At 33.1% G+C, this 24,432-nt stretch overlaps 1 long non-coding RNA gene across 1 annotated transcript in view; it reads left to right on the top strand.

Moving 5' to 3' along the window:
- Nucleotides 1–24,133, top strand: part of LOC145720311 (uncharacterized) — a 49,450-nt gene extending 25,317 nt beyond the window's left edge. The window contains exons 3-4 of the long non-coding RNA XR_014143228.1: nucleotides 20,236–20,287; nucleotides 23,438–24,133. This is a non-coding gene — a long non-coding RNA (uncharacterized LOC145720311). The remainder of the gene's footprint in view (nucleotides 1–20,235; nucleotides 20,288–23,437) is intronic.
- Nucleotides 24,134–24,432: the final 299 nt, after the last annotated feature.

Genomic DNA, 24,432 nt, shown 5'->3' with positions numbered 1-24,432 from the left:
AAAATATGAAACTATAAGATGGTTAGACATCTCATTACTTTCAACTGGAAATATTTCATAAGCACGGAAGTGCAAAGGCAATAGAAACTATGCATATAAGGATTTCTGGTTCATGAGGTTGCTAGAATGATTGAAATGACAAAGTGAGACTAGATATCTTGCAAAGGAGATCTTAAAAGTTTTGGAGGTGGTAGGTGGGAAGAGTGGAGACAAAGATTGATAGAAAATAAATTATTCTATGAAATGTAAACTAATTTAAAACTGAACTACAATTTTACAAACTGCCAGGATATCATCACAGGGGATCAGATCAAGCTGTGATTTTGATGAATTTGCAAAGGCAAATGGAGCCAAGAACTACCTTCTCCATTTTTGCCCATCGTGCTCCTCCTTAAATATTCTTACTAAATAAACTTAATAAATCAATGTTATTCTGAGATATCAGTGAAGAATATTTAGATATGTGTAATTACATTTCTCTTGAAAAACTTGGATTGAGTTCATGTCCATATCAATTCTTTAAATGATATATTCAGTGGTAGCCTTTATTAAATGGTAGAGTGGAAAGGGTATAAATATAGAGGTACTACTAAAAAAAAGCATTCATATATAGACTTAGGAACAGATAAAAAAAAGAAAGAATATAATAATTTCAGTTTCTATTTTTTCCTCTTGGTTTTCTCTAATTTTGCTTTTTAATAAGATTGATCAATCATTCCACAAATACAATGTAACTTTTTGGGACACCTGGGTAACTCAGTCAGTTAAGCATCTGCCTTTGGCTCAGATCATGACCCCAGGGTCCTGGGATCTAGTCCGGCATCGGGCTATTTGCTCAGCAGGGAGCCTGCTTCTCCCTGCCGCTCCCCCTCTTGTGCTCTCTGTCTGACAAATAAATAAATAAAAGTTTTTAAAAAAAAATACAATGTAACTTACTCTGTAGGTTTAATTGAAACAATTTCATGACTGTATCTAAAGGGTTGCTTTCTTTGGTGTGGTAGGCTGAATAATGGTCTCCTATATATTTCTGCATCCTAATCCCCAGAGCCTGAGAATGCGACTTTATATGATAAAAGTCTTTGTAGATGTGATCTTGGATAATCTAAATTAAGATGATCCTGAATTATCTGGGTAAGTCAGATGTAATCACGGTGGCCTTTGTGAGAGGGAAGCTGGAGAGCCAGCCAGGGGAGAAGGTGATGTGAAGAAAGAAGCAGCTATTGGAGGGAGGCAACCAGGAGCCAAAGAATGTGGCAGGCAACCTCTTAGCAGCTGGAAGAGGCAAAGAACAGATTCTTGCCAGGATCCTCCAGAAAGTACCAGCCCTGTGGTTACCTTGACTTTTAGTCCCTGAAGACTCATTTTTGACTTTTGACCTTCAGAACTGTAAGAGAATAAATGAGTGTTGTTATAGGCAACCAAATTTGTGGCAATTTTTAATAGGAAACTAATACAATATGTATTATTTTAAAATAAAAAAGTTATTGTATTAAAAATAAGAAAAAGGATGAAAAGTTCTTATTCTTTTCAAGTAGTTTACATGTGAGTGAAAAATTTGTGGAAAATCTTTCTATACATGTATGTTTCTGTTGCCAGTTTGACCTACAATTTAAGATTCACTGAATAAAAGGGTTAAAGTATCCACCTTATTGCACCCAAACAAATTGATAAATATTTATTTTAAATAGCTTTTTAAAATAATTTTTATAGAAGCAGATTACATTCTTTAGAAGAGAGTCTTTGTGATATTGTGATTTATAATAAGAAATACAATTTTGGTCTTCATCCTTTTTCTGGCACAGAGCTCCTAAAGCCCTAGTAGTTTCCTAAATGATGAGAATGATAAAGATAATTTGTTATGGTAATGAGGTAACTTTTGAGAGCACCTTAGGATAGGGCTGTTTGCCAGTAGAGCCAACCATGTGATTAGAGCTGGAACTTTCAGTCCTACACCCTAACCTCCGGGGGAAGAGGGAGGGTCTGAAGGTTGAATCAGTCATCAATGTCCAATGAGTTCATCAATCAGGCGTTTGTAATGAAGCCTCCATAAAAACCCTAAAGGACAGGGCTCAGAGAGCTTCCATTGGTGAACATGCCCAAATTGAGGAGAGTGGTGCATATGGATAGGTCATGGAAGCTCCATGCACTTTCCTCATACCTTGCCCCATGCATCTTTTAAATGGCATAAGACCATAGAAGGCTCTTTTCCTGACTTATATTCTTTTATAATAAACTGATAATATAATAAATAAAATGTTTCTATGAGTTCTGTGAGCTGCTCTAGCAAATTAATCAAACCTGAGGAAGAGGTCATGGCAGCCTCTCTCTAAGTTATAGCCAATTGGTCAAAAGTATAGATAGCAACCTGGACTTGGAACTGACATCCAAGCATGGGTCATTGGAACCTCCAATTTGTAGCTGGTCTTCAAAAGCACAGGTAACAGCCTGGGCTTGTGATTGGAGTCTAAAGTGGTTGGTGGCAGTTTTATGGCACTGAGCCCTCAATCTGTGGAATCTGATGCTATCTCCAGGTAGATAGTGTCAGAATTGGATTGAATTCTCAGACACCTTTCTAGTGCCCAAGAATGGCTTGGTGTTGTGTGGAACCCTCCCCCACCCCCATACACACATACACTGGAATTGAGACCAGGAACCTAAAATATTTTTATTATTAAATTGATTGCTTTTATAATTTGTTTTCTAAAATAGATTTTGGAGGCCAACATCATACCAAGAAAATCCAGAAGATACTAGAACTAATTAATTGCTAAATCTTACCTTTATAAGCTTAGACATAAGTGTTGTAATCACAAAAGGAAAGGTTTGACTCCAAAATTGAAAATTATGTGCCCCAAATCCCATAATCAAACATACCTAAAACAAAAAATGAAAATAAAAGAATAGGAAAATATCATACAATGAAGAGTTAATAAACTTAAAGCATAAAAATGTAGAAGAAAAATTTAAAGCACGAATAGATAATCACATTTATGTATTCATTAAGGATACATAAAACTAGTACAGAAATATTTACTGGTACCATGGTTCTAGTTATAAAAGCCATACAAATAAAAACATATACGCGGAAGCATTTTCACTCCTTAAATAAACCAAATACAGAATAAATAATAATCAATGTTAGTTATTAATGACAGTTTTATTTTCTTAAATTAATGGTAACTAGTTGATATAACTGCTTTGGGGAAATCAACATTGCAATACATACCAAACACAATAGAGAAGAAAAAAATTGACATAATAATACTACTTCTGGAAATCTATTGTAAGGAAATAATTACAAATAAAGTTGCATGCATGATGTTCATTTTGCATTCTTGACCATAAAGTGTGTGTGTGTAAAAAAACAATAAGTAAGAAAAAGAAAAAAATGAAAGGTATTAAAAAATTTGATTTACTCTTTTCAGTTAATGAGATAAATTAAGTATATATTCCATGAAATCAATATGGTTTATAATACTTATGTGCAAGTAAGAAATTATAATTTAACTTAAATTGTTTTGCCAAAATACAAATTAATATATTAAAAATGGAAACCCACAATGTCAAGTTCCTAATTCAGATAATTATGTAAATTATGACAAAGCATAGAATAGAAACATAACTTTTTATTATGGTAACACATTTGTGAGAGAAATACAGAAAAAATTGATAAGATTTAAGGCTTATGTTTATAGTATAAAGAATTTATGCATTTTATAGTTTACGACGTAGACCCAACTGGTCGAGGAAATAAATGAACTGTTTAAATGGCATAAGACCATAGAAGGCTATCAGGAATTTTTTCAAGTGTGTGTATTATAAGGATTAAAGATGCAACATCAGATTTGAATAACCAAATTGAAATAGATAAAAAATGCACAGTGTTGGTGGGCGTGTGATAAAATTAGGACTTTCTTCTGTTGGTGGGAGTACAAGTTTGGAGAGCAATCTGACAAAATCCACATACTCTTTAACAATTTCAGTTTTAGCAATTTATTCTAGTGCTATGTACCAACCAATGTGTAGAATTTATGTATAAGAATACTGCTTTTTGCTGCATTCTGAGCAGTTTAACTTAAAATCAGGCTCATGCATCACCTTAATAATTATTTTAAAAACTTACAGAATCATAAAAATTAATGTATCTATGCGTATGTTTTTATATAACAGAATATATACACCTAGAGTAATCTGATATTATGCTATAAGTTAATACTGGAAGTTTAAAAGAGTTAAGGAGCACTTGGTTTTTCTTTGAGAAGTATATATTTTAATTTTATATATTCCTGATTTATTCTGCTTTCACTTTTTGCCATAAGTGTTGCTTACTTATATTTTTAAATGCTAAAAACAAACATAATGTGCTAAAATCATTTACCAAGTGTAAATGAAAAGACATTTGGTGTTTAGTCCATTTGCAGTAACCTCAAAAATCTCTATCCTATTCCTACGTGAGAGATCTTGTTTTATTTAAATGAAGTTTTTCTTTCTCTTTTTTCTTGTTTTTAACTGTTTGAGTTACTTACATATGGCTATTTATGTTATATACCAACACAATTCACTGAAAGGTGAAATCTTTTGTCAACTTTTAAATATCTATAAAAACAAATAAACTCATCTAACTAAATGGTTTTTGCTGAGCTAAAATAATAATGATAATAATAAATGACAAATGTTCTTTTAGAGTAGTAGCTCTATTTTTAAGGATGGCCAGGACAATATTTTGCAAAACATTTGCTCAATATATGAAGATTAATACCAGAGAAAGTCATAATTCTTTCTCTAGATAATCTCAGAGATAATGATTTTTCACACATAAAAGGAAGATTTCCCTTAATTCAGTGGTCATTTCTTAGAACCATAGAATATTAATAATATAGGTAAATTGGTTACCCCTTAAACTTACCAATGAAGAAATGGGTTCAGAGAAGTGAAGCAACTTGCCCACATTTCCACAACAAGGAAGTTACAAAGGTGAATCCAACATGGACATCTGACTCTTAACCTCCTTTTCATGCTGCCAATCAGAAAAAAACACGAGGAAGAAACTACTTCTGGTGCCCCAAACTACAGTACCTTTTTTCAGGCTAATGAAAGTATGTAGTCCATTTGATTACCTTTCATGCACTACTTCCTGAACACAAAGAGAATCCTAACAGTGGATTAGTGCCATGGCATACTGTCCACACACAAGATTAATGAATAGAGATTCAATGCTTTCAGATTGCTTGATTCTAACAAAAGTTTAGACTATTAAAACAAGCTTAATTTTTATTCACCTGGTAGTTTCCATAATCTTCAAAGTAAACATATTTGCTGTAATAAAAGTAAACATATTTTACGTAATTATTTTATTAATTTTTTACTACATGAAATTTTTTATTTTTTCCTACCCTCCAAAACATCACATAATTTCTAGGCTGTGATAGTAGATATGTCTAGAGAAGAGTACCCATAAGAAATTATTTTATTAAGTCTTAAATTTCTATATGAACTTGGAATAATAAAACCAGTAATTTTCCCTTGTAAAACTCTTATTTTCATAATGATCTGAGGATGTCATTTCACTAAAATTGTTTTCATGAATTAATTTGATATCTGTTTATGTTATCATTTAAAAGCCGACAATGAGATGGGTGAAAACTATAAAAATCACAAGGTTTCTTAATTTTTTTTATTTTCACTAAATGCATGAAACTTTTCCATTATGTTTTTCTTTAAAAATAAATGTCTATAGTAGTACTAAGAAAAGCCAACAAAATAATTAGATTACAGAAGTGTTATGGTCTGTAGTTCCTGAGAAAACCTAGTGGAAATGTTCAGTCACTACACGTTTCTTTCTTGTGTGCAGTATGGAAGAATTTATGGGCAAGCATCATTCTTTTCAGGCCATATCCTACATGGAATAAAAACACCTCTGCATGGGGCGCCTGGATGGCTCGGTGGGTTAAGCAGCTGACTCTTGATTTTGGCTCAGGTCATGATCTCAGGGTTGTGAGATAGAGCCCCGAGTCAGGTTCTGTGCTGGGCATGGAGACTGCTTAGGATTCTCTCTCTCCCTCTCCTTCTGCCCCTCTCCTCCCTGCTCACCCGCGCATGCACTTGCGTGTGCGTTTCTCTCTCTCTCTGCCTTAACAAACAAACAAACACACACCTCTGCAGTTCAGCATCCTGGACTACAACGGAGACACAATGAAACTCATTAAAACATTATATGCCTGAGATTCAATGTATTTCAAGGTGAATATGAAACAAGCTATCTATCTAACAATCATTTAGTATATTCATTACAAAGCATATCTAGTTAGCAATGTTGTCTAAAAGCAAAGAACCAAAGAGTAGTGTGTGTGTATTCTATGCACAAATATTTGTGAGGATATGTGTGGATTTAAGTGCCCACATCAGCACTGGCCAGACAGAACTTACTTCCTGGTTTATATACCATTTTTTTCATCTTCAATGTCAGAAACCACACAAACGTTTATCACAAAATTACTATGCTCCCCCTATTCTGGGATGATTCAGACCAGAATAACTGCAACAAAATGTGACTTTGGCACACCTCAATTAGTTGTCCTGTATAATTTTTACTCTGGCAAAATATGTGATATATAATGATAAAATTTTCTAAAGAGCACTTTTTCTTCTCTCCTACCAAATCCTAAATAAATATATGGAAATCTATCATCTAATGAAAATCTTATTAATTTTTATAGATTTTTGGAAAGGAAGAATTTAATTTATAAATAAATGAAATGGTTTGATCTTATATGATAGTCACATTTTAACTTTGGACTAATATCTTTGACGGTTAACTCAGCAAAATTAAATATATGACCATATTATCAAAAATCTCACTGCAATATAGTGAATTTTTATTTTCCTTTCTTTCAGGAGAATTTTTCTCTGTTTTAAGTGAATGTAACCAAAGGCATTCTTGGCCACAATACATAGGGCATTCTAGTTAAGTGATAAGTCAACTTATTTTTAAAATATGATTTCCCACAATTTGAGGTCACTCTCAAGTTATCTTTTTTTATATAATATGTTCTAGAAAGACATTCATGGAATGTTTAGCTGAAAAAGTCTTCAGGATATGAAAAAAACAGCTGTGCTTTCTTTGAATACTTATGACAACATTTTCTTCAAATATAATTAAAGGTTCAATGACACTCTTATAGAAGGCGGTTAGAAATTGAGATCAATATTATGAAAAGAGTTTACAGGAAATGCATAAAATAGAGAAACGTATTAAATGATACCATAAAACTGCAATCTGCCAAGTCTAGAATACGAGATATTATGCATAACAAATGACCCAGTTTCTTCAACAATATTTGAGTGTTTAAAAAGTTAGGGGCACTGTTAAGATTAAAGGAGTCTTAAGAGAGAGGAAAAAAAGACAGAGTCTTAAGAGATAACCAAGTACAATTTGTAGAACTTACTTGGATTCTAATTTGTACAAATATCTTCAAAATACATTTTATGGGTCAGGCAAGAAAAATTGAACATCAAGTAAGTACAAGATAGTACCAATAATTTATTATTAATTTTATTGAATGAGATACTGGTATTGTAATAATGTGTTTTTTTTTTTAAACTCTGGTTAAAGATATGAAATACACACACACACACACACAAACACACACACAGTTGAAATGGTAGCTTGTCTGGAATTTACTTTAACATGAGTTTTTTGTGTGTGTGTGTGTGTGAGTCCACATATTGTACTTTATTCACTTACATATTCAGACAATGAATTGTCATTTGTCAAAGCCTTAAATAAAGTAAGCTTAACTATGGTAGCATACAGATTATTTTGACAATTTGCTTATTGACTTCCAGGCAGTAAAATTTACATTTTGGAGCTGATATTTAAGCATTACAGTTTTTAATGTTTATTCTTCTTTTACAAAATATGTATATATCTTCATCATTGAAGAACCATGACCAACTCACAGTGTCTCTAGGATATAAGCCTCTTGGCCGAGTTCCCTGAAACCTCATTTTCATGTTTCAGATGATGTTTCTAGTCCATGGTCTGGTTGGACCTAAGATTACATCTTCTAACTTCTTACTTAAGTGTTCTGCAATATTTTGTTCAAAGTTGAGATGTCATACCTAGTTTTCATTTGACATCCTGGAGGAGGTTTGGGATTGTTGTTCAGTCTCTATAAACACAATTCATTTTGGCTACAACTTGTCTTTTATAGAGTTCATGGTGCTCAAGGGGCTGCTTCTTTCTTCCTCTCTTCTTTTTTCCCTTCCTCCCTTTTTTTCTCCCTTCCTCTCTCTTGCTCCCTTTATTTCCCTCTTCATTCCTTCTTGCATAGAGTTGAAACTAAAAATGAATCTCCTCTTTTGAAGCACCACTGTTATCTTGTTATCCCTGGCAAAAGAGGTATCTCAGGATGCTATTGTTTAGTTATTATTATTTATTTATATATAAATATATTTATATATTTATTTATATTTATTATATATATTTATATATTTATATATAATATATATATATATATTTATATATTTAGTTATATACATTGGATTAGATATATATATCAAAATACATCAGATAGTGAAAAAAACTGCTATTTGGTTTTCATTGCTTATTTCAAAGGTCTAATCAAGAGCTATTTATAAAACACAGTAATTTTGTCACACTAAAATAACTAAGAAAAATATGCTTAGGCAAGGTAGATAAATTGCCAATTTTGTTCATGACTTGATTTGCCTGTGATAAAATAGTTCAACTCTGATTTTATTAGAGATAGATTTAGTATAATTGTAAAATGAAAAGTAAATAAGCATTCTATGAGAGAATTATTTTTAAAGAATAAATGATTTGTGCTTCATTTTCCTTTTTTTAAATTTTATTTTATTATGTTATGTTAATCACCATGCATTACATCATTAGTTTTTGCCGTAGTGTTCCATGATTCATTGTTTGCGTACAACACCCAGTGCTCCATTCAATACGTGCCCTCTTTAATACCCATCACCAGGCTAACCCATCCCCCCAATCCCTCCCCTCTAGAACCCTCAGTTTGTTTCTCAGAGTCCATAGTCTCTCATGGTTCGTCTCCCCCTCTGATTTCCCCGCCTTCATTTTTTCCTTCCTACTGAAAGGAAATATTAAACATTTGTTTAATTTTTAGATCAGTGTTATACATATTTCAGCAAATAAAATATTTCAATGCTTGCAAAAAAATAAATAAAAAATAAAATGTTTTAAAATATTCCATTAAAAAAATTGCCAGGGGAGGGTGCCTGGGTGGCTCAGTCAGTTAAGCATCTGCCTTTGGCTCAGGTCATAATCCCAGGGTCCTGGGATCGAGTCCCACATCTGACTCCCTGCTCTGCAGGGAGCCTGCTTCTCCCTCTGCCTCTCTCTCCCCCTCTCTCTCTGTCTCTCATGAATAAATAAAATCTTTAAAAATATATATATATTTATATATTTATATTACAGTAAACTAACTCAAGGTTGTTTGTTCACTTGACAGCTGGGAGGGTTGAAAGAGATAGTGGAAGCATGTCATTCTGTTATTCAAGTCAAATCACAAGGCCTGTCTGATTTAACTGATAAGGTATCAACTCTACTTCCTGATGGAAGAACTTCAAAATCACTTTGGGGTGGGGAATTAATAGACATGTTTGCAATTTGCCAGATATCTATGAAAAAGATGATAATAAAATCTTAATAGTGAAATTTTATAAGCCATTAAAATATATTAAAATCAGATACAAGAAAAGAATTCTGCTACTACAACTTCTGTTCACCATTATTTTAAGGGTCCAAGCCAATTCAGTAATAATAAATTTTATTTTAGTGTTTACCATATATCAGACTCTTTTCTAATATATATCATATATTCCACATCAACAAACCCCAGGAGGTAGATATTATTATTTTCCTCATCTTATAGATGAGAAAGCTGGAGCATGAGGGGGTTATATAAATTTCCCACATTCACATGGCTTGAAAGTGGCAAATCTGGAAATAAACCCAGGCAGTTGGGTTCAGAGTGTGCATTTTTAATGCTGTAAGTTTTATTAGTAGCAAATATGACTATATACATAGAAATTCTAGGAAAATATTAAATTATTTAAGCTAATGACAGACTTCAGCATATTCAACAGATTCAGGAAAATATAGAAAACTCTATATCTTTCCATACTCTATAAGATAATGCTAGGGGAAAAGTTATTCTACTGATTATGCCACATAATTAATAAAGTATCTATGAATATATCTGTTTTATATAGGGGAATTAAAAAAAATAGTTGTGGGACATAAAAGGGGACCTGAATAAACGGGAAGGCATACCATATTCTTAGGCAGTTCATCTGAAAATCACAAAGACGTCTGGTCTACCCCATATTAATTTAAACACTCAATGAAGTTTCAATAAAACCCTTAAATAAATGGTTTTTCATTAAAGAATACCACTTAATCTAAAATGTATATCATAGAGAAAAATACCTGAAAATACATGATGCAATTCTTTAAAAGACAAATGGAGGTAGATGCTTACTCTAAAAGATAGAAAGACCTGTTACAAAGCTATAGTGATTGAAATAATGTGCTATTGGCATAAGAATAAATTAATAAAAAGATGAAGCAGACAGTAAAGCTTCTAAAAACAGACCACATAGGCATTTATGAAAATTTCATATGTGAAAAAAGTGACATTACCAAATAGGTGACAAATGGAATGTTGCATGCTGAGACCACTGGTTTTTCATACAGAAAGTAATATTAGGCCATGAATTCATACCATAAACAAACAAACAAAAAGAAGTCAATTGTAAATAAATGTGAAAAAGCTCTCTATACACCCAAAATAATTTGTATCTTTATGCCCCTGTGATTGTGAGTGAATTAACCATGAACCAAAAAAGAATAAAATACAAATAAAGACTGATACATTTGGTGACATTGAAATTTAAAACTTGTATACAGCAGAAAACACTATGAAAATAAATAAAATGGAGAAACATGAACTAAGAGGAAATATTTGCCACACATGGTCCGTAAAATATTAGTCCTCAGAATTCATAAAGAATAGCTGTAAAGCTATAAGTAAAAGACAAATATCTCAATAAAACAATGGAAAGAAGGTAAGGAACATCTCAAAGAACATATAATAAAAATTATTAATAAAAATAATTTGAAAAGAATTTTTAGAGAAATTTCAATATGCTTTGAAATGCATAGAAAACCACATAGAGAAAAGTAACATTCACTGTTGTAAATATTTTGGAGGCACTTTTCATTTTCTTTTTATTCATGCATAAATTTCCAACAAAATTAGAATTATAATACTCTTGTTTTGTATGCATTTCTTTATTTAATGTAATAACTATTTTTTCTTTCACTAAATCTTTGATTCATGTGATTAAATGACTAAATATTCTTATAATTTAACCATTTCCTATTGCTGAACATTAAATGTGCTTCCAGTAGTACATATTTATGTATTTTTTCTCAGAATAATTTCCTGGAAATGTGACTTTAGACTCCTATTTTCAAATTACACATCAGAAAATTTTAAAAGGTTAAAATGTACAAGAAATTATCCTTTTTTTTTCTTTTGCTCAAACGAGAGTTATTTTCTTTTTTTGAGTGGATTTAATGGCAGAGTTAAGTGAACCTACCCTTCTGTTTGTTGCACATTGTTATCATTGGTCCCTGTGAAGCCAATTCATTCTTCTTGGTCCATTCTTCATTCAAGGTCTCAATCCCATTTCCGTTCTCCATAGATGCCTACTCTTCTGGTCTGATAGACATGACTTTGAATACATGTATGTTGTTTAAAAATAGTCTTTGTTTTGTGTCTGACAATTTAGCTTATTAATTTGATTTATCAAGTATTTATTTTATATAAATATTGTTGTCCAAGAAATATCTATCTCACTTTCATCTGCTGCTCATTCAACTCTATGTTTATAATATCTGCATTTTTATGTATGTACATCAGATTTATTGATTCCAACTGCTGTCTATAAATCATAATGTATATCTACCACATTTACCTTAATTCATTTAGTAATGAGCACTTTATTTATCTCTAAAACCCCACCACCATAAACAGTGCTTGTGTATTCTCAGCAGTGTTTTATTTTTCAACTACCATCTCAGTGACCACAACAGTCATGAGTCTCTGAGAATTTCTATGGATCTATACATCTGTGAATCAGTAGGCCAAATCACTGGATAGATGCACTCTTAATTTGACTAAGCACTGCCAGATTGCTTTTCAGAAAGGTTTCACTAGTTTATAGTCCACACACAACACCTGAGAGTTCCTATTTCCCAGTGAGATATGTTTTGATATTCTGTTGTTTTATGATTTTGTTTAGAGGAATAGAGAATAACGTTTATATTGAATTTGTTCCCTATATAAAATGAAGGAAAAGATTCTAGGAATTCTAGCTCTGTAAGATTAATTTGAATGCTTAGATTGATTTAAGCCCCTGCTTCACCAGGGACAGGGGAAATATAGCTATAATTACACACACACACACAAATATAAAGACATGGCCTGAAACTCATATAATGTTATATGTCAATTATACCTCAAAAAAACAAACAACAACAACAACAAAAAAAAAAACAGGCTCCATCCATTCATATATTTTTAAATGATAAATTCTCAATTTTTTTAAGCATTATATTTTGTTTCTTTTTAAATTAAAATTAATACACAAAATCCAAGTTCTCTAAATGATAAATTATGTAAGATTAATCTCCTAAAATTCATATTTATAGTTATAAACTATCATAGATCGTTATAAACTATCAACAAATATATTTTAAAAACAACAACTATTTGTAAGCACTGGAGAGGAACTAAAAGCAGATAGAAACTGGACCAAATGATTCAAGCCTTGAGAAAAGAGATACTAGGTGAGTTTTTCATTTATATGTTGTTGTTGTTGTTGTTGTTTTTAATGATACTTAAGTTCATATAGCGTTGGGTGCCTACAGCTCAATTAGAAAGCCATACTCTTACTGTTTTAGGATTCAGAGGGTTGAGTGCAAGCATGTCAAAATAGCTGAAAATTGAGAGGGGAAATCTAGAAAGGAGATAACAATGTATAAATTACACTCAAATATTTCCTTGAATACAGCAAAGTTAAGTGCCTTCTATAACAAAAATCAACATTCATCAGAGGAAAAGAGAACCCAGATTCTCTATTGCATGTCATCCAAAATATCCATTGTAAAATAAAATATTACCAGACACACAAAGAAACAGGAAAATGAGAACCATAACCAAGAGAAGCAGTAAATAGAATTCAACATTAAGACAGTTCAGATGTTGAATTAGCAGAAAAAGATTACTACAGCTATTGTAAATATGATCAAGCACAAAAAAGAAGAATATGATTACAATTACAATGAATGAACAGGTATAAAAAGTCATCTGCAAAATGGAAACAATAAAGAATGATCTAATGGCAATTCTAGAACTGAATATTGCAGTGTGCAAATAAAACATTCCCTTGATAAGATTAACAGCAGATTGAAGGGAGCATAAAAAAAGGACCAGTGAACTTGAAGATAAGTGAATAGAGAAAAAAAAGAAGAAAAGAAAAAGACAAAAACTATGAACAGATTGTGATCTATGGATATTTTCAAAGAAGGGAAAACACAAGAAATGCTACAGGAAGTTTTTCAGGCTGAAAAGAAAATATGATACTCTTAGGATACTTAAATTGACAGGAAGAAATTAAAAGCACTGCAATGGTAAAAAGATATATATATATACAAAATATATTTTTTCTTTTTTTATATCTTATTTTATTCAAATCCAATTAATTAACATATAGCGTGTCATTAGTTTCAGATGTAGAGTTGTTCATCAATTGCATATAACACCCAGTGTTCATTACTTCACATGCCCTCCTTAATGTCCATCACCCAATTACCCCATCCCCCTCTCCAGCAATCCTCAGTTTGTTTCCTATAGTTAAGAGTCTCTTATAATTTGTATCTCCCCCTGTGATTTCCTCTTATTTTATTTTTTTTATACTGTCTTACTTTTTAAAAAGTTCAACTTAGTATAAAAATAAAAATGCATAATAGTATATAATGGGATTTATAATGTGCAGATAACTCATATATGACAAAAATAGCACCCACATAGGAAACATGTAAATGGAGCTACACTGGCTCAATATTTTTATATTTTTTGTGAAGTAGTATAATGTTAACTATAAAAATTACTCTCAATTTTTGCTAAAAGGCCATTTGAAGAATTAAATTAGAATACAGAAATATTTGGTTAACTCAAAACCAGCAGTAAAGGAAGGACACCGGAACAAAAAACAAATAGGACACATAGACCACAAATAAGAAAATGGTAAACCAAATTCTACCTAATGAATAATTACATTAAAAGTAAATAGAATAGATATTACAATTAAAAACCAAGATTATCAGACTGGTTACAAAGCAATAACCAACTTTATGTTATCACAAATTATAAACTTTGTATACAAAAAAGCTTAAGAGAAAGGAATGGAAAAAATATATGCCATGGAACAGTAAGAGACAGCTGGAATCTCTCTTTTAATATCAGAAAAATCAGGAAAAAGTCTATTCTAATAGATAAATAAGAAAATTTCACAGTGATAAAAGGGTGATTTGTCAGGAAGGCATAACCATTTATAGATGTGTATACCTCTAATAAAAGAGCTTCAAAATACAAAAGCAAAAGAGACCAAATAAAGGGAAAATAGAGAAATCTAAAAACATATTTGAATATTTTATGTCCCTTCATCACTATAAGAAAATTATACCAAAAAATAAATCAGCAGGAAATCACTAAGGATACAAGAGATCTGAACAACACTAATAACCATTTTGGCCTTATTGAGAAGAATGAATTTTAACCCATTAAATAAAATAAGAATCTAAACACTTATGTGTATATACATTTTTAAATAAAAGTAGCATCATACAATGCATATTTCTTGGAAATTTTCTTTTCTTTCTTTCTTTTTTAACTTTATTTTTTTTAAAGATTTTATTTATTTATTTGACAGAGACACAGCAAGAGAGGGAATACAAGTTGGGGAGAGGGAGGAGAAGCAGGCTTCCCTCTGAGCAGGGAGCCCGATGCGGGGCATGATCCCAGGACTCTGGGACCATGACCTGCATGATCCCAAGGCAGACGCTTAACCACTGAGCCACACAGGCGCCCTTATTTTTTAACTTTAAAACATATATTGAGCATTGCTCCTAATCAACAAATGTGGATATAAATCTTTATTTGTGATAACTGTGTAATATTACAGAAGGTGAATATAGCTTTATTTAAGGAGTCCTTTTTTAATAGCAATTCAGATTTTCTGGAGTTTTGCTATTATAAACAATATTATAGTAAACTCCTTATCAACCCCTCCTTCTTTAGGAGGGATTTTCCAAAATATATTTAATTGGTATGCATATTTTTAAATTGTACCAAGTATTGCTTTTTAATTTGATAAGTAAACTTTAGCAAAACATACATGCTACGAAGAATGAGTTTTCTGTCTATTAATTTAACAAAACGATGACAAACCAAGACCTAACTGCACTGAACACATTATGTATATCCCTGGCATTAAAACTTTATACTATAACTAGCTAAATAACATCTAATTTTAAAAAGAGAAACAAGAATAAAAATAAGATTGAAAAGAGAGAAAAAGTTTTGGAAAAATATATTTCCTTATCCACAAATTAAAAAATATATTTTTTATTAACCATTTATTTAACCTTCTAATCAGTAGCATACAATCAATATCAAAACCTAAATTTCTTTAAGTAAATGAGTATATTTCATTATTTTGGCTTCTACATTTGCAAGTATGATCACCTGATTGGAATTTCAGCTGAAATCATATTGAAAAACTATCATTTTTATGTTACAGTATTAGTTTTCACACTTCTCTCTTTGTCCATTGGGAATTATGGGTTGAACTTTGCGTCCCATGTCCCACATCTACTCTGTTCAAGTCCTAAACCTCAGTACCTCAGAATGTAATCTTATCTGGAAATAGTAAGTCTTTGCAGATGTAATTAGTAAAGTTAAAATGAAGTCATACTTGAGTAGTCTGGGCCCCTAATCCAATATGACTGTGTCCTTACTTAAAAGATAAATTTGGACATAGACACACACACAGGAAGAAGTTCATGTGAAGATGAAAGCAGAAATCTGGGCGATGTCTCTATAAACCAAAAAAAGTCAAAGATTCCAGCAAACCACCAGAAGTTAGGAAAGAGACATGGAACAAATTTTCTCTTACAAGGGACCAACCCTGCTGACACCTGACCTTGAACTTCTAGCCTCCAGAACTTTGAGACAATAAATTTCTGTTGCTTAAGCCACCCCATTTATGGCACTTTGTTATGGCAAGCCGAGAATAGTAACACAGGAAGTAAGGGAGATCAAATTGTTTCTCCACATTTATTGATTATGAACATTCAGGATACTAAACTGGGAAAGGTTAAGTACCATTATCAGTACCATTAAAAAAGTGCCATAAGGGAGCAATGTCACCAAGATGGCAACATAGTAATGATAAAATGCACACGTGATGAGATGAAGTGAGGTGACTGATGTAGACATTGTGACCTAGCATTAGGCTCCTACTGACCTTCTGAGTATATGTCAGAAGCAGGATCATCTGCTTCTGCACCGCAGTTGACTGTGGGTAACTGAAACCATGAGAAGTGAAACCGCGCATAAGGGACTGGAGGAGGAGGGCTACTATATAGGAAAGTTGTTAAGACAGTAAATCCGATGAGTTCTCAAGAAGCACATTTTTTCCCTTTTGTCTTTCTTCTTTTTATTGTATCTCTATGAGAAGACAGGTGTTAGCTGAACCTACTGTGGCAAGCATTTCACAGTATATGTAAATCAAACCATCCAGCTGTACACCTTAAATTTATACAATGATGTATGTCAATCGTGTCTCAATAAAACTGGAAAAAAATACCATTAAACTTTTTTCAGACATATTTTAGAAGCATCTGTTTTATATTTGCACTTGATCTAGTCTTATCAATTCAGATTGCAGAATCCCAGAGAGTTTCACAGAAACTACAAAATTTAGTCTTAAAATAGACTTCTGGCATTTAACCTACAGACAGCAACCCAGAAAGTTTCTCATGGTTTCTACCCTACTTTGAAAAATTAGATTGGTTGTTTTTTTTCCAAATTCAGTTAATGGTTTGTGGACGGGAGGTGAGGAGACTCAATTTAAAAGAAAGATCTTTCATAGATATTTATTTTTAAGTTGCTTTTAGTTATTTTTGTTGTTGTTTTCTTCAGAACTTTTCTCCCTTTTTTATTGTTGTTTATTTGTGTGGTTTTCAGATTTTAGATTAGTAGGATAATCTAAATATCCCGGAATGGCTTGCCAGATTTTGTGTATGATGGGGGACAAAACGATTGTCTTCCACTTATTTAATCAAGAATTGTTTTCATCTATAAAGCTCACATGTAAAAAGGACATATTGTAGGAAAATGCTTTACAAACCAACAACTTCTGGAATTTTCTAGGGGCCTGATAACAGGAAGAGAAAGAAATGAAGAAATAATTTTCTCTTGTATTTTTTGAAATGTTCATAAAATTAAAGCTGGGATTAAATTGTCAAAGGAATTTATTTTGTAATGAAACTGTAGAGTCTCCCTATCTCCATCATTTTTTTCTGATAACAAAGGAAAACATTTAACATAAAAGATCATTCCAAGTAATCCCTAAACTTCTTGGCATACACGAGACTGTCTTCATTGTCTTTAACAAGTTCACATTTTGGCTTTTCTCCCCAGATTACTTTCCAGAAGAGATTTTCATGGATAGCATAAGAGCCAAGAGTAAAACTTATATGCAAAATGTAACATGAATAGATTCATTTCAAAGGAAATATGTACTTAATATATTCTCCTTTAGATTCTCATTGAATAATGAGGGTTGACTTAATTTTTCATGATCTACTAAATAAATTTAGAGTGTATTATATTACTAACTTAACTAATTTTTATTTGGAAGCAATGTATTGCACTGTGCTAGGGTTTAGATAGTAGTGTAGTATTTTAGGAGTCTCTCATAATTGTTCTACCAGAATCACTTTTCAGTGGGAATGTACCAGAAGAATACCAAGAAAAATTAAAAAAATTTTCTACAAATTTATTCATAATCAGAACAATTAATGTATTGTTAGGTTGCTAAATAAGATAAAAGAAAAACAGATAATTTTTAAAAGGTAAAAGAAACAGTATGGCCCAATAATTTGTAATCAAAAGTAGCTTTCATAGAACCATAAAATACTGACTTTGTATATTTTAACAGCATCATCATCAACAACAACAAACTGTCAGGTCATGGGCTTTGTTTATAAACTTGCTGAGTATTTGCCAGTTCTCAAAGGCTGTGTTTCATAAAGTAGAGATTATACCATTTTTCCTTTATGGCACAAAGGTCTTTATATTGTGTGTTAGAAAATCTCTTTATATTGTATCCTTCCTCCTATAACATAAACTGTTAGGGTGACCATTTATCTTTATGTGATTCCCCAAGTCGGCAACCACCATCCATGTGTTAGGGCCCAAGTAAGTGCTTACAAAATAGAATGTTTGGTGGATAGAAGGAACTCTGAATGAAGTCCTCAGGAGATCTGAGCTTCAGTGTGATTTTTCCCTATGTGAATTTTGCCCACTCGTTTTATTCACAACCTCTCTTTAATTCCATTTCTGAAAAATAAAAGTGTGGATTAAATAGTTTTAAGGTACCTTTGAGTTCTAAATTTGACTCGTAAGTAGCTCTTTTTCTGCACTGCTTACATTCTTCTGGGAGGCTTTCTGGACAGACTATTTCTCTCTTGCTAGCTTTCCCACTGCTTTGAATACACACAGTTTTAAACAAAGAAATGGATTCTGTGTATATAGTTTTTATCATTTGTAATTGTGTTTAGTCTCTCCTGTGGAGAGCTGGTACCAAAATTATAAGCTTTTATTCTCAGCCTAGCATTTATGAAACCTATAAGTATGAATAAGTGTCAGTTGCCTTGAAACTAATTTGTTGGTTCCTTCTTTATTATTATTATTTTTTTAAGCTTGGGGAAGGTTTCTCTAACTTGGTCCCAGGAGAATTTAATATTTCAGACAGTAGCAGTTCCTTTCCTTTCACCGACTTCATTTAAAAAAAATCAGTGTCCTCGGATGTTGTTTCAATACTCAAATTGACAGGTGAAGGCTATGATCCACAGGCCATGCTCTCTCAGCTGGTAATCTGATGTTTTCAGTTGGCATGGTGATAAGCCGTGAAGTAGAGTCCTATACCTGGAGGGTGTGGAGAGCTGGAAACTGCTCTCAGGCTTTTCTTTTCATGATGAAAAAAATAAGCAATACTTTCTAGCTTGGTAAAAGCAGATACTGTTTTGCAGAAACAGCATTCTCTAATTTTCATCCCAGTTTTAGTTAGTGTATGTAAATTATTGGAATAATTAGTTTTTTTTTTTAAGATTTTATTTATTCATTTGATAGAGAGAGAGATAGTGAGAGCAGGAACACAAGCAGGGGGAGTGGGAGAGGGAGAAGCGGGCTTCCCGCGGAGCAGGGAGCCCGAGGCGGGGCTCGATTCCAGGACCCGGGGACCATGACCTGAGCCGAAGGCAGATGCTTAACGACTGAGCCACCCAGGCGCCGCAGGGAATAATTAGTTTCTTGTTTAAAAATATCATCATGTTGAATTATACAAAAAATAATTGTATAGTTATATACAATTATTGTGTGTGCGTGTGTGTTTTTCAATATCTTTTCCAGGACCCTTGAATGTCTTGTTTTCTAGAGATAAGTGGACCTAGTTCTATTATTTTTCTACACAGATTGCCTAAAGACAAGCCAGAGAAATAGCCCTTGATTGTCACTGAAAGAAAAGGTGGGTGAAGGAAGGACAGGTAGAGGGAAAAAGGAAAGAAAGGAGACATTGATAATATTTAAGAATTTATAGTAAGAATGGTGCAAGGAGGACATAGTCCTAGGGAAAAGAATGCATTCTGGAAGTCTCAATAATGGGCAGGCACAGAGTTATATTCTTCACTTTTAGTGAAGATTAGTGCAGAAGGTAATTGTGGGAAACCACCATTTTCTGGAAATTTCCTCTATCTTTAAGTATAAGCAGCTTATAGCATTCTGATTTATATTTTTCAACTGATGTTGTTTATAATCATGCCTCTTTCAGGACTGTACCTGTGACTCTGCACCAGCAAGTCTGACACTCCTCAAAAATAGAGGTTTGTTGTTATTTTTATAGTAAACTATATAAACAGTATAGTAAATTTCTAGGTAATCAGAAATGTATGATTTACTTTAGAACTACATTGAACTTCCTCCGAAGGATGTTTTGATGGCGTTCTGTTGGTATTGACTAGCTTTTGTGGGATGAGGAAAGGATACCCCTAATCTCTGTCTCTGGAGAGTCAGCCCCATCACCTAGACTCAGGAGGATTTGAGAAAGTTGACTTGTCAGTCTAGTCAGAAAGAAAAATCCTGAGTGATTTGAGATTACTCAGTTACAAAGGGTTTGGGTGGTACTGCGTGTGTCCTAAGAGAGATCATGGTTGTACAATTAATCCTACCCACTACTACTAAAGAAATATCCAGAGTCAAAGAGAAAAGAGTGAGGCAGAAGCTTCCCTTTGTAGTTTCAGACTTATCTTCAAAAAGATCAAAATACATTAAAAGACAAGCAAACATTGAACCAAAGAGAACTTTCAGAACACGGTGAAGACATCGGTCATAGGATATTTGTATTTTGACTGAGGATTTATTCCTATACACATTCTCATTTTTAAGTTACATTCGTTAAAAAAAAAAAGTATCATTTTCTCCCTTTAGCTTATTCTTGTTAATATACTTAGTTCAGCCTCCTTCACAGTCTAGGAACACAGAAGTCATTTAGAAGCAACTTCCTAGTAGACATAGCATCTTTCTTCCCATATCTTCTCCTCTGGCACCAGAAACCCAAGACAGTACTCTGGGGACAGTTTGGTCACTTGTACGACCAGGGTTAGAAACTTTTCCATATTTAAGCCAACATGACCCTGGCTATAATTTCTACCTTCAGGGCTTTGTTTTGCTTGTCATAGCCAAGGAAAAGCATTTTAATCCTTTTTCTAGATGACCTCCTGTCAAACATTTGAAGACAGTGGTCCTTTATTTTCATGTTAAGTCCACTCACATAAATTAAATTAAGCATTCTTATTTCCTTTCATCATTCCCCATGTGGAGATTTTCCAAATTGTCTTGTCTCCTTCCAGAGAACAGCCCCTTTAGCAGGTGAGTCACTCAACAACAAGTGGAACCATCATTTGTCTTAAGCCTTTACATTTATTAATAAAGCCCGAAAAAGCATTTGCTTTTTGGAGAGCTTCCTCATTATGATAATTTATTTTAAACCTAAACTAAAATATCTTTAAATCTTTGTCACAAGCCCTACTCTTAGACTACTTTTCCCCACTTTGTGTTTATGCAGTTTTTCTGGCCTAAATTTAGGGCTATAGATTCATGCACGCATTTCTTCCTAATTTCATCGTCTTTGTTTCAGTTATCATTTCAAGCTGTTTGTTCAGTGATGGCGAATCTGCAATTTGCTTCCTACAATGCATTACAGCAAAAATTGCAAACCTTCCTGTGGATTGGCAGTAGGAGCTCATTATCCTTGATTTCTGGGGCCTCTATGGAGATTAGCACGCTGCTGGTGCCAGCAAATGTTAGGCAACATGAAAAAATATGATTAAATTATTGAAAATGTTTGGATAAATACTAAAAGTTCCTTGTACAGTGCTGTAATTGAATCCATTGATGCCTATAAACATAATAAGAATTTTTAAGCGGTCTTTTTCACTTTTACGGGATTTTAAAAGAATTATTATTTCTTGTTATTTTTATGAATCTGTCTTGCTGGTCTGATGCCAGAAAGTGAATTGTATGCTATAGAATCATGGGATGGCCCTGCTGGATTCTGACTCATCCCCTAAATTAAGAGATGGCTCCAAATGTTTTCTCGAGGGGAAATTCTGCTTCTGCATTTGAGCTACAAATTAAGAGACAGACTTTGAAAAAGATGCTGGGGCTTGAAGAACATTCTCAAGGACAGAAGTGTAAAAGGCAAGCTGTCGTTGATAGATTCAAAATAAGATGTAAATGCTGGCCTACAGGCAATTTGTCCTTTATAGGGAAAAAATACAAAAAAACCTCCTCTGGGATTTAGGCAGACCCCAGGGAAAGGTGGCAGGTTTTGTTTTTGTTTTTCATATCGCACTTTCAAGCATTTCTTAAAGATTGTATGGTGCTAATTTTAGTCATGCTAATTAAAGGATCTTACCTGCAATCTTGATTTAGTTTCCTCTGCTTTTGCCTGATTCAAAATCTGTTGTGTAAGAGCAGAGGTTTTGCACACGGTGTAATCAAGCATCTCTGTGTTAAATCCTTTCTTCAAAACCCATCAACAGAGTCTTTGGGTGGGTTTTTGAAAGTTCTTCCAGGAACTTATTTTCTCTCTGTAAAATAGCTTTTCTATGAGCAGAGAATAAAATCACACCTGGAAAGCACCTTACAAAGGGTCCCCTCCATTGCAGGATCTGTAAATTTAGGTCCTTCCTTTCTAGGTTTGAGCATTTTCACAGTGCTCTCCCCTGTTATTTTCCCCTCGAAACAGATGAATGCAGATTTGTTTACTTGTAGAAAAATGTTCTCAGTCTCATTATAATATCAGTGAGGACTCAGTTTAAGGTCACAATTGCATCCGGTACATTTTTGTTAGAGGGTATTATTTGTTTTGTTATTGTTGTTTGTTCATTTGAGTTTGTTTCTGGTGACATGAAGAAAATTAAAAAATTAATTCTTTTAAAAATTAAAAATATATTTTGTCTGACCTAGAGGTCTACTAATACTGAAATGACTTAGACACTATTTTAAAGTATTTGATAGAAGGAAAAGACCTTCTACTTGGAGGGAGGAAAACAACAGGATTAATCAAAAGGATTATTAACAAGGACTGGCTGAGTGTGATGATGGTGGGTATGAACCAATCATTGATGCAACTCTCCTTGGGAAATAGAAATGACTATGGCTTTCTGACTCTGTTTAGGGGAATAAAGAAGAGAGAGGAGCTCAGAAAGTCCAGAAATGGCACAGCCTGTGATTGCCTTCAGAATGAGGTTTCTAAGAAAATGTTAAGAATATGCTAAAAGTTACTTCTTTCTGAATCTTGAGAGATAAATTAGACACTGGGGTCAAGTGACATTTTGTAAACGCTACTTAATTATGACGGTGTAAGTTCTAAGACTAATTTCCAGGGCGCCTTTATCCTTCTCCCAAAGTTTTTCATCACACACACAAAAATGCTTCTTCCCTCACTGTATTTTCTGTCTTTATTCCAGGCAGCAGCATGTGTGCTTTGATCTCAACCCAAACAGGCTTGTCTACTCCAGGTTCCCAGAAGAAAGTATTCAGCCTTGACTAAAAAGTAAATAACATTCTTTATAAAATCCCAACCATTTCCTTTGTTATTATATGATTAATAAAAGGCAGGAGGACTGTGATTGCACGTGAATATGATCTTAATCATTGTTGAACTTCTCCATGTGGAACAGAAATGATGGTGCTTACCTGATGACTAGATTCAAGTTTCTTCTGAGTACTTTCTCTTCTCTATGATGGTTCTCAGTGCCCTCCTGATCAGTGACAAATAAAGCTCTGGGATGCAAGGTGGGGTTGCCTTTATATATCATCAAATTCCTATTAAATTAAAATTATTGAAAACATTATCAGGCTGGGAATATTTTAAGGCTACTGGAACTCTTCTGGAAAAGCAGCTCTTCAGAAGTATGAGATTCAGCCCTACAAATTTACCTGCCTTGAGGCTGCTCCCTTTGGTCCTTAAAATGTCTCTAAATTACATCAAAAATATCCTGTTAGGGGATTTGAAAGTGTTCTGCTGGAGAGCGAAGTCTACTCTGTTCTGTGGCATTTGAGTGTACTGATTTATTTATCAGTTTAGCCCAAATAAGTCTTGGTTCTTAACTTTTCTGAGTCTTAGACTCTTTCTTAAGGATATGGTGGAAATTACAGATCTTCTTTCCAGAAAAGGGTACATATGCATTGAGAATTTTGTACTGAATTTCACATTATCAATGGATTACTTAGAGTATATACCTGAAATTAAAAAAAAAAAAATTCTGCCTCAGATATTTCAGAGGCATGGTGAACTTGGGTCTAAGGCAGTTGTGAGAAGTTTCTCTCATGGGAAATGGAGGGCTGATGTTCAGCCACAAAGCTGCTGGCTGTTCAGCATCAGTGCCTGTTTTGGCTGCTGGGCATCCATTTTAGTAAGACAGTGCCTCTGCCTCTTTCTCATTATGGGTATTAATTTTGT

This window comes from Leptonychotes weddellii, chromosome 2, assembly GCF_054177405.1.
Source record: "Leptonychotes weddellii isolate Sample4059 chromosome 2, ASM5417740v2, whole genome shotgun sequence".
Classification (NCBI taxonomy): domain Eukaryota; kingdom Metazoa; phylum Chordata; class Mammalia; order Carnivora; family Phocidae; genus Leptonychotes; species Leptonychotes weddellii.
The sequence above is the reverse complement of the archived record's forward strand: the minus strand, read 5'-3'. Positions and strand labels throughout refer to the sequence as shown.